Source organism: Polyodon spathula, chromosome 8 (assembly GCF_017654505.1).
Source record: "Polyodon spathula isolate WHYD16114869_AA chromosome 8, ASM1765450v1, whole genome shotgun sequence".
In the NCBI taxonomy this organism is placed as follows: Eukaryota; Metazoa; Chordata; class Actinopteri; order Acipenseriformes; family Polyodontidae; genus Polyodon; species Polyodon spathula.
The window spans coordinates 14,018,449-14,032,920 of NC_054541.1; the positions used below are offsets into that span (position 1 = coordinate 14,018,449).

The following is a 14,472-nucleotide window of genomic DNA, read 5'->3' on the forward strand; positions in this document are numbered from 1 at the left end:
TTTGTATTGATTCATATTCCTGACTCCTGGTCTTTGTATTGATTATACTTTCCAAGCTGTGCATAATGAGATACAAGATATCAGGGCCAAAGCATCCAGAGAGGAACATTCTACTTTGCTCTCTTGTAGAAAAGGACAAGGCATCTTTATACACCCCAGCGTAAACACATAGAACACAATTTGGTGGGCAGTATTATTTTTGGCAGAGGTATGCAATGCTCGGTTATTTTCATTATGAGCTACATTACCATGAACATGAGAGTGTTTAGCGTATTCATTTCACTAAGCATCTTGTTTCCAAGGGATTCCTGGAGAAATGCTTCCCGCAGTGCTGTATGATTATGACTCCTGGGCCAAACAGTACCTGCTGTGCCAGCAAACACTAACCCTCATACACAGGTAATACTGCTTTCAAAGACTTGGCTTTTTTCATTTCTTTAAATCCTGACTCCCGCTGACATGACAGCTGTGGCAGCAAAAGCCCTTGTGATCATTGCATTGCAAATCATGGCGTGCCATTATGCTTGGCTGCCAGTTCTCCTGGTTCATGAACTTAGAAAAGAAAGAATCACATTTAATGCAAAATCAGATTCCATCAAGAATGCTACTAACATGGTGCCACATGACAAATAATTCTGTGTGACGTGAAGTTTATAGGACCTACACTTTCTGTTATTTGAAGAAAGTGTTTGTTTTTATTACATACAATTTTGGAGTACTCTGAAACCAAGCATCACTGGGTTTTGTAACCTCTGTTGGCTCACGACCAGTCACTGCCCAATTGAACAGAACATTTCAGTATGCATTTGTTGACTACCTTTCCATGCATTCATGCTAATTAGCAACCCACCACCCCAAACACAGAACTAAGAGGCATGGGGTTAGGGTTAGGGCTCGAGCTGGGGTTAGAGTTAAGGCTCGAGCTGAGGTCAGGGTTCGGGCTCGGACTGAGATTAGGGTTAGGGTTAGGGTTAGGGTTAATGTTATAGTTATGGCTTTGGTAAGGGTTTGTCCTAAAGTTAACCTGTAGAGGCACTCAATGTACTTAATGGACCCGCGTGTCTTCCACACTGCAGCCTCATTAATGAAAAGGTCATGCAGCCAAATATCAATTACTAAAATCAAAAAAATTAAAATCAAATAAATGAAAACAACGATTATCAAATCTTACATACGCTTACGTTTTTATACCAACACATTTCAATACCACAAGATGGGCAAACTGGGAGCATTTTAGCAAAAAAGACTATAAGAGGAAGAGAAATACCTTCTAAACACTCAATGTCTCTTGCTTAATATTCTGCAATATAAAAACATGCTTGAGGTGTGAAATAGTCCTCAAGAGGACTATTTCACAATGAAAAAAGCGTACAGCAGAGAGTTTCAGCTGGTCGGAGCTTAAGTGTTTTTCTTTTAAATCACGTCTATTATCCGTGGCACTTTAAACTCACCTCCAACAGCCCAGCTGCAAAAGGTTACCCTGCTTCATTAAGTAAACTATTGCATAATCTCTGAAGACCAGTTAACTCGTAGCTGCCAAGCACCAAGAGAATAAATGACACTTTTTAACTTGTGTTTCCTGCCCTTACAAGCGATTCCAGAGAAATGCCTGCGCACTTTAAACTCACCTCCACAGCCCACTGAGTTCCCTTTTCCATTGTACTATTGCATACGACCTGACTTAAAACTTTCCCAAGTAATGTTTTCCTGAGCTTTACAAGTCAGTATCTTTCTGCACCTGCTGATTATTTTTTTTAATAGTTCTTCTTCCAGTGTGGCTGTAACAGGGGAGATCTGTGCTGACTCTGCTGGCGTGTTCACAGTACTGCAGGAAGAGGGCGGCAGTCTTCCAACAACCGCCTGTGAGTCATGGCAGTGACACGGGGAGGTGGGAAAGTGTGAGTGTGGACTTTCCCCCTCTCTGAATGGCCGAGAGGCGGGTCTTGGGTGATTGTCGGTCCTATAAAATAACGCTCTGTTGTTTCCTCAGGTCTGCCCACTTAGACGCGCTAAGGGTGCGGACACTTTGATTCAGGACCGGGAATCAGCGAGACAGAGAGAGAGAGCGGGGAACCCTTGGGCAGACCCCGGCGTATTGTGAAAGAGCAGGCGAGATAGCCGACAGAGTAGGACGGTGATCCGGGTCGTGCGGGTAGCGGCGACCGGGATAACGCTGCCGAGTGCAGCACCTTTTATTTGTAGTTTTATTACTGTTTTATTTTCCCTTGTTCTTTTCGCCTTCTGTTTTCATTATTATTTCTTTGAGCACCTGCGAGTGCATTTGCTGTTCGTGTACCAGCTGTGGTATTTCCGTGGTGCTGTCTATCATCGTTGATAGGCAGCCCACGGTCAACAGTGCCCTCTACCGGGCTAAAAAAAATACAAGGAAAGGAAAAGAGCCGGCCTGAAATAAAACTGGGCACCTGTGTGGTGTTTCCCAAATACACCTGTCTGTCTCCTTGTCAGTGAATTACCCACACCCCTTCCACACGTGGTGTCAGAAGTGGGATTCACTGGCACTGCCCCAAGCAGTGCAGCTATAGAAGGAGCAGACGAGCCATGGATGCTACGCAGTTTGCGGCGATGATGGACCTCCTGCGCCAGACGCTCACCGCAGCAGTGCAGGGGGCGGCTAGACCCGCAGCTCCAGACCCCCAGTTACAACGCCCCACAAAAATGACGGCCGAGGATCGACCTGACGCCTATTTGGAGGTGTTTGAAGCTATGGCGACCTCGGCCGGGTGGGATCCAGCCCGGTGGGCTAGTTACCTGCTTCCTCAGCTCACGGGGGAGGCGCAAGCAGCAGCGAGAACGCTGTCCCCGGATCGGATGATGGATTACCCCACGCTGAAAACCGTCATCCTTAATCGCGTGGGGGCCACACCGGAGGGGTATCGGAAGAAATTCCGAGAGGAGCAGTTTGCGGTAGGGGAGCACCCACGAGCCATCGCCCACCGTCTGAAGGATTACGCACTGGGTTGGTTGAACCCGGAGCTGAACACCAAAGCCAGGGTGGTGGAGATGATCGTGGTGGAGCGCTTCCTGGAATGTCTAGCCCCGGGACCTCGGCTGTGGGTCCAGCGGCAGGCACCAGACACGCTGGACCGGGCGGTCGAACTTGCCGAGCAGTACCAGGCAGCAGAAGCCAACGCCTGCGAAACTGCCCGGGAGGAGTGCGGCTACTGGATCGCCACCTCAACTGGCCCCAGAAAGGGCGAAGGGACTGGGGGGAAGGGGTAGTCCAGGATTTGGTCGGGGGGTGTCGGCGGGAGCTCCCGGCCCGGGTACTGGGGCAGGGTGGGGATACCCACGGGCTGCTGCAGTGTCGGACCGGGGTCTCGCGCGGACGCCTTATCGGCGGGCCCCTTTTATGGCTCCAGTGTTTTCCCCTCTTTCCAAAACTTCGGGGAGAGAAACCAGCCCACCGAGGTGTTGGACGTGCAGGGAGGTGGGCCACCTCTCCCGGGACTGCCCCGTGATGGAGTGTGACCTCAGCCGACCAGGTAAGCACGTTCAATTACCTCAGTCGCTTCAGCACACGGGTTTTGTTATTCCTGTGACAGTGGATGGTACAAAAACCCAGGCTCTCCTGGATTCAGGGTGTGGTCAGTCTCTAGTACAGGAGAGCCTAGTCTCACCGGGGCATAAACGTATATTGGGACGGGTGCATATTAAATGTATTCATGGGGATGTCCGCTCCTATCCCAAGATAAATGTGTGTATGACTATTGGCCAGCAGGTGACGCAGGTGCAGGTAGGATTATGTCCTCGATTGCCGGTACCAGTAGTTCTGGGACGGGACTGTGAGCAGTTTAAAGATTGGTTGGCTGCTCTGACAGCCCCGTCTTCTTTATTGGCTAAGAAAGAGGAAGTAATTGGAGAGATTTTTCCCTTTCGCGATCCAGAATGGTTTTGCCATAAATTTAAACCCCGTAAAACTAAACGGGAGCGTCGGAACGCTAAGAATGAGGGCTGGCAATGGAGGGAGTCGGAGAAGTTTCAGGTGGGGGCGGTTGGTGAAGAGTCCGGGGGGGAGGTCGCGGAGCCAGCGCAGGGGTCTGGCTCGGCTGCCTCTGCTCGGGACCGACCTGACCCCGAGTTGGAAGCCATGGGAGCTGATTTCTTAGCTCGCTCCCGTGACTTCCGACTCGAGCAAGGGCGTGACGACGTGCTGGGCAGGCTCTTTGACCAAGCAGCGGTGGTTAATGGTCGGGTGGTCGAGCCCAGACGCGCCGCCACGTACCCCCACTTTGAAATTGATCGAGACCTACTGTACCGTGTTGATAAATTACCCCAGACCGGTGAAGTGCGTCATCAGTTGCTCATTCCTCAGCCCTTTAAGGAGGATTTGTTGCAGCTGGCTCACGCTATTCCCCTGTCTGGTCATTTGGGAAGGGATAAAACTAAAGCAAGGCTTGTGTCACGGTTCTTCTGGCTGGGGCTGGATGGCGATGTTAAGCGGTTTTGTGAGCGTTGTGGGGAATGTCAGAAGGCCAGCCCTAGAGCCGTTCCACGAGCCCCACTGGTGCCTTTGCCCCTAGTGGAAGCTCAGTTTGAACGTATTGGGATGGACATAGTTGGGCCACTAGAAAGGAGTGCGGCAGGATACACCCACCTACTTGTCATTCTGGATTACGCTACGCGTTATCCAGAGGCAATTCCCCTCCGATCTATGTCCGCTAAGTCTGTTGCCAACGAGCTTGTGAAGGTTTTCTCCCGGGTGGGGATTCCCAAAGAGATACTAACCGATCAAGGCACCAATTTTATGTCCCGGCTAATCCGCGGAACATGTAAGCTTTTGGGAATTAAGACCATTAGGACCTCTGTGTTTCATCCTCAGACAGACGGTTTGGTGGAACGCTTTAATAAGACCCTTAAGAACATGTTGCGCAGATTTATTCGTAGTGATGTGCGTTACTGGGACCAGCTGATTCCTCCCCTTCTCTTTGCGATCAGAGAGGTTCCCCAGGCTTCCACGGGGTTTTCACCATTCGAGCTGCTGTATGGGCGGAGACCCCGGGGCGTGCTCGATCTGGTCAGAGAGATGTGGGAGGAGCAGCAGGACAATTCGACCAATACCGTCCGGTATGTGTTGGACCTGCGCAAACGTCTTGAGTCTGTGGGGAAATGGGCGCATGACAATTTGCAGCAGGCGCAGCACAGACAGGAGACACAATATAACCGAGGAGCCCGGTTGCGCACATTTCAGCCGGGGGATAAGGTACTTCTATTATTACCCAGTTCTGAGTCGAAACTCTTGGCTAAGTGGCAAGGACCCTTTGAGGTTACACGCCAGGTTGGGAAGGTGGACTATGAGATCTGCCAGCCGGAGCGACGGACAGAGAAACACATTTACCATATCAATCTCTTAAAGCCTTGGTTACAACCAGAGGCGTTGTTAGTGGCGCATGCAGATGACGTCACGGACCTGGGACCTGATCTTTCTGTGTTGGCAAGAAAAGGATCGGTACAGATTGCTGAGAATCTGACACCAACGCAGAAATGTCAGGCTCACGGTCTGGTGGCGGAGTTTCCTGACGTGTTCTCTTCAGTCCCGGGGCAGACTCGAGTAGCCCATCATCACATTGATATTGAGCCGGGGGCGCTAGTTCGCCAGAGGCCGTACCGTATACCTGAGCGTAAAAGACAGGTAATAAAAGCGGAAATTGACGAAATGCTGAGACTGGGGGTAATAGAAGAGTCCCAAAGTGACTGGAACAGTCCGATCGTTTTAGTCGATAAGCCAGACGGGTCAACTCGATTTTGCATTGATTTCAGACGAATCAATGAGAAATCGAAATTTGACGCTTATCCGATGCCCCGAGTAGATGAGTTGCTGGAGCGTCTAGGCACGGCTCATTTTATGACGACACTGGATTTAACGAAGGGGTACTGGCAGATACCCCTGACTCCGGAATCTAGAGAGAGGACGGCGTTTTCGACTCCCTTCGGGTTGTACCAATTCAGGACCATGCCCTTTGGGTTGCACGGAGCCCCCGCCACTTTCCAGCGGATGATGGATCGCATCTTGCGGCCCCATCAGCAGTACGCCGCTGCTTACATAGATGACGTGGTTATCCACAGTGAGGATTGGCCGAGTCATCTGTGTAAGGTAGCGGCGGTGCTGCAATCCTTGCGGGAGGCGGGGCTCACTGCTAACCCAAAGAAGTGTGCCATTGGGAAGAGTGAGTCGGAGTATTTGGGGTATCGAGTAGGGGGCGGCCAGATCAGACCGCTAGTTGCTAAGGTGAAAGCCTTGGCTGACTGGCCGGTTCCTACAACCAAAACCCAGGTGCGCTCTTTCTTGGGACTAGCGGGCTATTATAGAAAGTTCATCCCGAGCTTCGCTACGCTCGCTGCTCCCTTGACAGACCTCACCCGGAAGGCTGCCCCAAATACGGTTCAGTGGACGGAGTCGTGCCAGAGGGCCTTTCTCGCCTTGAAGCGGAGGCTGTGTAGTAAGCCAGTACTATGCAGCCCGGATTTTGGTAAGAGGTTCACCCTGCAGACGGATGCGTCAGAGACAGGTCTCGGGGCAGTGTTGTCGCAGGAGGTTCGGGGAAGCGAGCACCCAGTCCTGTATATCAGCAGGAAGCTCCTTCCCCGCGAGAAAAATTATAGCACCATCGAGAAGGAGTGTCTCGCGGTAAAATGGGCAGTCGAGTCACTCCGGTACTACCTCCTGGGGCGACACTTCACCCTGGTTACAGATCATGCCCCCTTAGCATGGCTTCACCGGATGAAAGATAGCAATGCCAGAATCACACGGTGGTACTTGGCCTTGCAGCCCTATGCCTTCAGGGTAGTCCACCGAGCAGGAAAGCTGCATCAAAACGCAGACTTTTTCTCTCGGGAAGGCATGGGGGTGTAAGATTTTCGAATGAACCGGTGGTGTCATTCTGAGGGGAAGGATATGTAACAGGGAGAGATCTGTGCTGACTCTGCTGGCGTGTTCACGGGCTGCAGGAAGAGGGCGGCAGTCGCCCAACAACCGCCTGTGAGTCATGGCAGTGACACGGGGAGGTGGGAAAGTGTGAGTGTGGACTTTCCCCCTCTCTGAATGGCCGAGAGGCGGGTCTTGGGTGATTGTCGGTCCTATAAAATAACGCTCTGTTGTTTCCTCAGGTCTGCCCACTTAGACGCGCTAAGAGTGCGGAAGCTTTGATTCAGGACCGGGAATCAGCGAGACAGAGAGAGAGAGCGGGGAACCCTTGGGCAGACCCCGGCGTATTGTGAAAGAGCAGGCGAGATAGCCGACAGAGTAGGACGGTGATCCGGGTCGTGCGGGTAGCGGCGACCGGGATAACGCTGCCGAGTGCAGCACCTTTTATTTGTAGTTTTATTACTGTTTTATTTTCCCTTGTTCTTTTCGCCTTCTGTTTTCATTATTATTTCTTTGAGCACCTGCGAGTGCATTTGCAGGTCGTGTACCAGCTGTGGTATTTCCGTGGTGCTGTCTATCATCGTTGATAGGCAGCCCACGGTCAACAGTGCCCTCTACCGGGAGAGAAAAAATACAAGGAAAGGAAAAGAGCCGGCCTGAAATAAAACTGGGCACCTGTGTGGTGTTTCCCAAATACACCTGTCTGTCTCCTTGTCAGTGAATTACCCACACCCCTTCCACATGTGTGGCTTTGTAACATTTCTGTAAGTATGTTTAAGTATCAGAATTTGAAATACTTTAAACCAGCCAATCTCCAGGGATATGAAGTAAACAGTTATAAACTACAGAGCCTGTTTTTTAAAAGCTTACCCTAAACTCCTTGGCAGTACTAATAATCATACTGGTGTGTTGTGTGTGCGCCCATTTGCCAGTCTGTAGAGAATGCCTGTGTGTTATCATGCATGCTGGTTGCATGTGTATACAAGAGTGAAGAGTGTACAGTATTTGGGTTACACTATTCTGTGCTGTTTTGATAGGGTAGTGCTTTATATAAGAGGTGCAGATTATACAATGGATGGAACTCAAAGATCCCCAGTCATGTGCATTACAGGCAGGGCGCATGTTTTTTCCAAACATTATTGCAATTGTGACGCTTCATCTTATTTTGGTTGTTTAGTTCAGTTTCAACTGCTTTGAAATGAGAACCCCATCCTCAAACCATGCTTGTACCAAAATAGTTTACCACAAAAAAGAAAGTTTCCATGTTTTCCATTATCATGGCAACGCCTTGCTGAGCCCAGCGCTCACTATCTTATAAACACAAACAGCTTTTCTGTGTGTTCGGCTGCAGCACATGTTAGGTCAAGATAGAGGTGACATCTCAGCCCTGCCATGCAGTCATCATGAACAGGATGTGTGTGGTCTTCTTAAGTTCTAAAGAGTCATTCCTCCTTGACTGCTCATCAGTCATATAGCATTCGGTATGTGCTGAGCATCCTAAATCCTGGGCATTCTCTGAACCAATGCACCTCTACAGTGACCTTGAGGTGTTATAAGTATTTCAGGTGTTGGTCGAGCTCTACTGCTGTCTTCTAATCTTCTCAATACCTCGATAGTTTCTAGGCTGACTCTCCAGCTCTGCACTCCCTGCTTTCTCTCTCTGACTCTCCAGCTCTGCACTCACTGGTTTGTCTCTCTGACTCTCCAGCTCTGCACTCCCTGCTTTCTCTCTCTGACTCTCCAGCTCTGCACTCACTGGTTTATCTCTCTGACTCTTAAGCTCTGCACTCCCTGGTTTCTCTCTTTGACTCTCCAGCTCCTGTTTTAGCTCTGTCGGAATGCAGCCCCACGGAACCTGACTCCTCTCCCTGGTCCTGTTCGTGTCCAAGAGGATTAGCAAATGCTGTCCGAGCGTTGGGTTTCTGTGCCTCTCAGACTGCTCTGTGTGGACTCTTACTCACACATGGATTGCCTCGTGCAGCTTTGTTTTTAGCAGCTTGATGCTTGACTCAGTCATGTTGACCAGTCAGACAGTCTTTCAGTGCTGGGGCATTTGAGCAATGAAATGGATAGCTGGGGGACTAATCGCTGTGAATAATATGGATACTCATTCATTTAGGACTTGGTTTGTGAACTCAGACTTTCATTTAGTGTGTTTCCAGTGGAAATAATAAAATGTTTTCCCAGTGAAATGAGTGGCCCTATTCACAAAAAGAAGAGCTTATTTATATTATTCTGTTTTTGATTTCAGTAAACAAAGTTCAGGAAAGAAGTTATGTAACACAGTCCTTGATATATATAGTAAATATGGATTGGAGACGAAGTCTATAGTAGAAAATTATTGCCCCGGGGAAGACACGCCCCTCTTGAGCTACTGTCAGAACCAGTGGATGTGTGAAGAGTGAGGCTGGATTTTATTATGGATGTGAAGAGGCTGGCTTTTATCATGTCTACCTGTTCTTTATGCACCAGGGTTTCATGTCCCTGCAGCAGTAGTGTGTGGTTTGACCAGTTAGACTCATACTGTGCATGAATTTTCCCATGAAATGTGATCACAGGGTGAAAATTGTCAGTATTCCAAATAGCCCCCTTATTAAGCAGCTGGAGACTTGGGGCCTTAGCCACAGCACACCCTGAGACAGAACAAAGCTGCCTAGTTTTGATTGGTATAAAATCCACAAACCCTTAGCACTTGCCTTGAATGTCCCTGATATGGATTCAGTGCAGTTTGGTAATCCCCAGTTTCATCAGACATCCTGTTTAGCCTGGGAGCAAAAAGTTTTTCCTTCTCTAATTCCGACCCTTGACCTTGTGCTATCTATCGTTCACGTGACCGCACTGTGGTATCCACACAAGGGCTTTAGGAAAGTGATATCAGGGATCTGTATTTAGGAATAAGCGTTTCACTTGTTCGGACCAATGGATTTTCCATAGGCACTTCTCAAGTGAAGAATGGGTCCCCTGACCCTAATCCCGGTGGCATTCCAATGCTGGATTTGAGGGATAGGCCGTCTGGGCTTAGCAGGGTTACCAGTGGGGCAAGGGGGTGTGCTAAACACATCAGAGTTACAGAGAGCAGTCAAGACCAGGAAACAGAACTTGAACACACAGGGCTCCTGAGAAGCAGCGTGCTTATTTAATGAGCATGCAGGTTACATCTCCGCTATGGGAGGGATCCAGGGACCAACATGGGCTTACAGTCCTGAACAGAACATTACCGTCAAAGGCAACCAGCACAACCTTAAAGGGTGTAAAATACTGCAAATCCCTTTTCTGAAGATCCACAGCCTCAAGGGCCAGCAGTGCAGAATTGTTTCACAGTGCACAGTGCATTGATCAAATAGAAGCTATTTAAATGACTGCTTCAATGGAAATGTAACATTGCTCATCGCTTAGTAAAAATACATTACACCACCATGCTTATTTATTACTAGTTTTACAGCTAAAAGGGTGATTTTTTTTCTCCTTTTTGCAAGAAATTACACCGTGGATTAAGAAAAAAATAAGCTTTGACAAAAGCCAGGATACCATTGCTGCATCACAAGAGTGTAGGAGGCAAGTTAGACCCCAGGCAAGTATGTTACAGTGAAGTATGTTATAATGATAAAGATTAATGTTCTGTATGTTTGCTTTTTGCTTCATGAGAACTTTTCTTCAATCACTTTCAAGAAACAGTAGCTCCAGTACATGAAACCCAACTGGGATCTGCACTGAAAGAAGCCACCCTGAGCGCATGGAGTTTAAGAAGAAAGCCGCTCCTTTCTCCATGAATCTAACAGACGGGGCGGAGCAGGTCTTCAGCATAACCCTGAAGGGCTCGTGCTTTATTACTTTAGCAGCTGGGTCTCACCTACCATGTGTGTAAAACATCAATAACGATGCCATTTGTTTCTGGAAAACTTCTTTATGAAGTGAAACACTCCAGTCCTGTTGAGTCAAGCTTGTTTCTGATTTTTTTTAAATATATATAGCAATATAGCATAAAGAACAGTGCGATGTGTTTGCTCACTGTATAGTGAATAATAAGTGCACTACTTAAAAGGGTACTACACTAAGAGGGTTTGACTGTACAGTGTGTACTGAGAAACACAAACCTACACTGACCAGACGCTGCCAGATGAGTATACCAATCATACGCACACTGTACACTGCCAGACAAGCGCCCCAATCATACCCACACTGACCAGACACTGCCAGACGAGCGTCCCAATCATACCCATACTGGTCACTGCCAGACGAACGCCCCAATCATACCCACACTGACCAGACACTGCCAGACGAGCGCCCCAATCATACCCACACTGACCAGTCACTGCCAGACGAACGCCCCAATCATACCCACACTGACCAGACACTGCCAGACGAGCGCCCCAGTCATACCCACACTGTACACTGCCAGACGAGCGCCCCAATCATATCCACACTGACCAGACACTGCCAGACAAGCACCCCAATCATACCCACACTGACCAGACACTGCCAGACGAGCACCCCAATCATACCCACACTGTACACTGCCAGACAAGCACCCCAATCATACCCACACTGACCAGACACTGCCAGACGAGCACCCCAATCATACCCACACTGTACACTGCCAGACGAGCACCCCAATCATACCCACACTGACCAGACACTGCCAGACGAGCACCCCAATCATACCCACACTGACCAGACACTGCCAGACGAGCGCCCCAATCATACCCACACTGTACACTGCCAGACGAGCACCCCAATCATACCCACACTGACCAGACACTGCCAGACGAGCACCCCAATCATACCCACACTGTACACTGCCAGACGAGCGCCCCAATCATACCCACACTGTACACTGCCAGACGAGCATCCCAATCATACCCACACTGACCAGACACTGCCAGACGAGCACCCCAATCATACCCACACTGACCAGGCACTGCCAGACTAGCACCCCAATCATACCCACACTGACCAGACACTGCCGTGCAGTGCAGTAACAGTCCAACACGCGCCCCGAGAGGGAGCGACACTTTTAACATCCAGAGCAAATATTTAATAACACTTTATAGAGATGTGGTGTAAGCAATGCTTTCCTGCTGAAAACCACTGAAGATTTGCTCAAGACCCTGCATGATTAAAACAATGTGCATCTGAGTGGTACATACATGATTTGTTCATTAATTATCTATACACATGAATTCTAGATACAGTATTGGAATGAAGACAATAGCGTCGCTGTGTCCTGATAATTCTGAAGTGGTCACAGTCAGAGCTTTCAGCCTGTCTGTATTCTGTCTACAAAGCTATGTCCTGAACATTATTAGACAGCAATTAATAATAGTACCAGGCTATATAGCAATATTACTATTAGAACCACCTCTTTATTATCGTGCCCTCCAAGTCATACCGTTACAATGTAATAAAGTGTTGATCCTTGTTAATATCTTCAGAGCCTTTCATTACACACGGTTAGATCTTTTATAACTTCCTCTTTAAATATATTTTAGTAAAAAGTAGCATTATTTACTGGTGCTGGTCTCATCTAGTATTTAGATGAATCCTAAAAAACAAACCGTCAGCAAAACATCTCACGTTACAAGACAATGAGAACAAAATAATATTACCAATAGTGCACATGAGTACAGCACCTCACATAACATCTAGTGAAGTCACCCCTTAGAAACTGCAGAACACATGGGGACAGTAAAGTTCGGATGGGGCTAAGCTGTCAGATAAGTCTAGGAAGCAGATAGTCCCAGAAATGAGTCTTTCTCATTCTTCACAGCAGAAAAGAAGGTACTTGCAGCTTACCTCTTTAATGCTTCTCCCTTTGTTTTTCCTCTTTAGTTTCCCAGGATCTTGCATGGAAGTGCCCCTCTGCTGGGCTACATCTTCCACAGAGCCGTGTTTATGACAGCAGGGCAGAGCTGCAGTGTGTGCATTGCTGATAGCAGCATATCTCAGGACTGGAGGTCTGTGATGCCAAAAAGAAAGACAGTTCCAAGAAACAGCCAAGAGGCTGGACACAACCAGCTAGTGCCTCCTCACGTTCCAGCACCTCGCAAACTAACAAGACAGGGTACCTCCCCCCCCACACACACACACACACACACACACACACACACACACACACACACACACACACACACACACACACACACACACACAGCCCCCTTCCTGGCCCTATAGGACTGGGAAAGCCCTGCTCTTTATTTAAAAGGGCATGGTCTGTTTGCAGTCCCCCCTTGAACTCTGTGTTGTTAATCAAAAGGCATCTGATCTTCGGCATGTATTTCTAAATGTTTACTTGTGCTGCTAGAAATCCCTTTTGTCACATTAATCACAAGCAGATTCCTATATAGCGGACGGGACTGGGGGGTAGTTTACGTGTTTCATTGTTTTTTTTTTTGCTTTTCTGTGCCATGGCTTGTCCACCTCTTTATCTTTACAGCCCAGAATAGAACTAGCGGACCTGGAGACGTGTTCCACATCCTCGTATGTCAGAACAGGCAATGAAAATGCACCCCTCCCCCTGGAAAACAAAACCAAAACCAACGCAATTAAACAAGGATGCTGGGACCGGTTTTGAGAAAGAAAATCAGCAGAGCCAGGGGTCCCCAGGACCAGGTTTGAGAATGAAAACCAGCAGAGCCAGGGGTCCGCGGGACCAGGTTTGAAAATGAAAACCAGCAGAGCCAGGGGTCCCTGGGACCAGGTTTGAGAATGAAAACCAGCAGAGCCAGGGGTCCCCGAGACCGGGTTTGAGAATGAAAACCAGCAGAGCCAGGGGTCCCCGGGACCAGGTTTGAGAATGAAAACCAGCAGAGCCAGGGGTCCCCGAGACCGGGTTTGAGAATGAAAACCAGCAGAGCCAGGGGTCCCCGGGACCAGGTTTGAGAATGAAAACCAGCAGAGCCAGGGGTCCCCGGGACTAGGTTTGAGAAGCCCTGCTCTAGATGGTGGAGACACTTTCTAATAAAGACACTTTGGTTGAGCTAGCCTATATTACACATATCTATTGTATAGCAGTTGCTAGAAATGATGAGCAGCTTCTGAACTCCTGGTGAAAGCACCTCCACACAGACTCTTCACACTTACAGAGAGAATTTGCTGTTTTTTCTGAAAGGATTGCAAATAATCACTATTGACTTATCTTTATATAAAAATCATGATTTTCCTTTATACAAAAATCAACCAACAAAGGGGACAGCTAGATGACTTATGTGTACACTATTATGGGAGGAAGAAACTTGTTAGAAAAGAATAACATGTTTTTTAAGGATGTTTACCTTTAAGTAGCAGCACCTCCTTTCCACATGATTATAAATTTGGTCAAGCAGTTTTTGACACACGGATTCCCAAGTAGCATGGCAAGCACAGAACCCTGCATCTAGATCTCCCTCTGGTGGACTTAACATGACATTTCAGTTCAGTGACAGATGGGAGGTGTATCAGACAATATCCTGCAATTTCAAATTACCATCAAAAAATACTTTCTAAAAAAAAAAAAAAAAAAAATGATGAGGTGAAAAAACTCAATGAACTATTGCAGCCTTATTGTGTACATTTAGAGTACATGATATCCTCTTCAGTCACTGTGTGCACAG

General features: G+C 48.2%; 1 protein-coding gene across 3 annotated transcripts in view; it reads right to left on the reverse strand.

Annotated features, from left to right (window-relative positions):
* LOC121319483 (RIPOR family member 3-like) overlaps positions 1-12,946 on the reverse strand; it is a 39,253-nt gene extending 26,307 nt beyond the window's left edge. For 2 of the 3 annotated variants that reach the window (XM_041256939.1, XM_041256938.1), the window contains exon 1: positions 12,677-12,946. The gene's annotated coding sequence lies outside the window, so the exon portion shown is untranslated. The remainder of the gene's footprint in view (positions 1-12,676) is intronic. The other variant, XM_041256937.1, reaches the window with a different exon arrangement.
* Between the last annotated feature and the right edge of the window lie 1,526 nt (positions 12,947-14,472).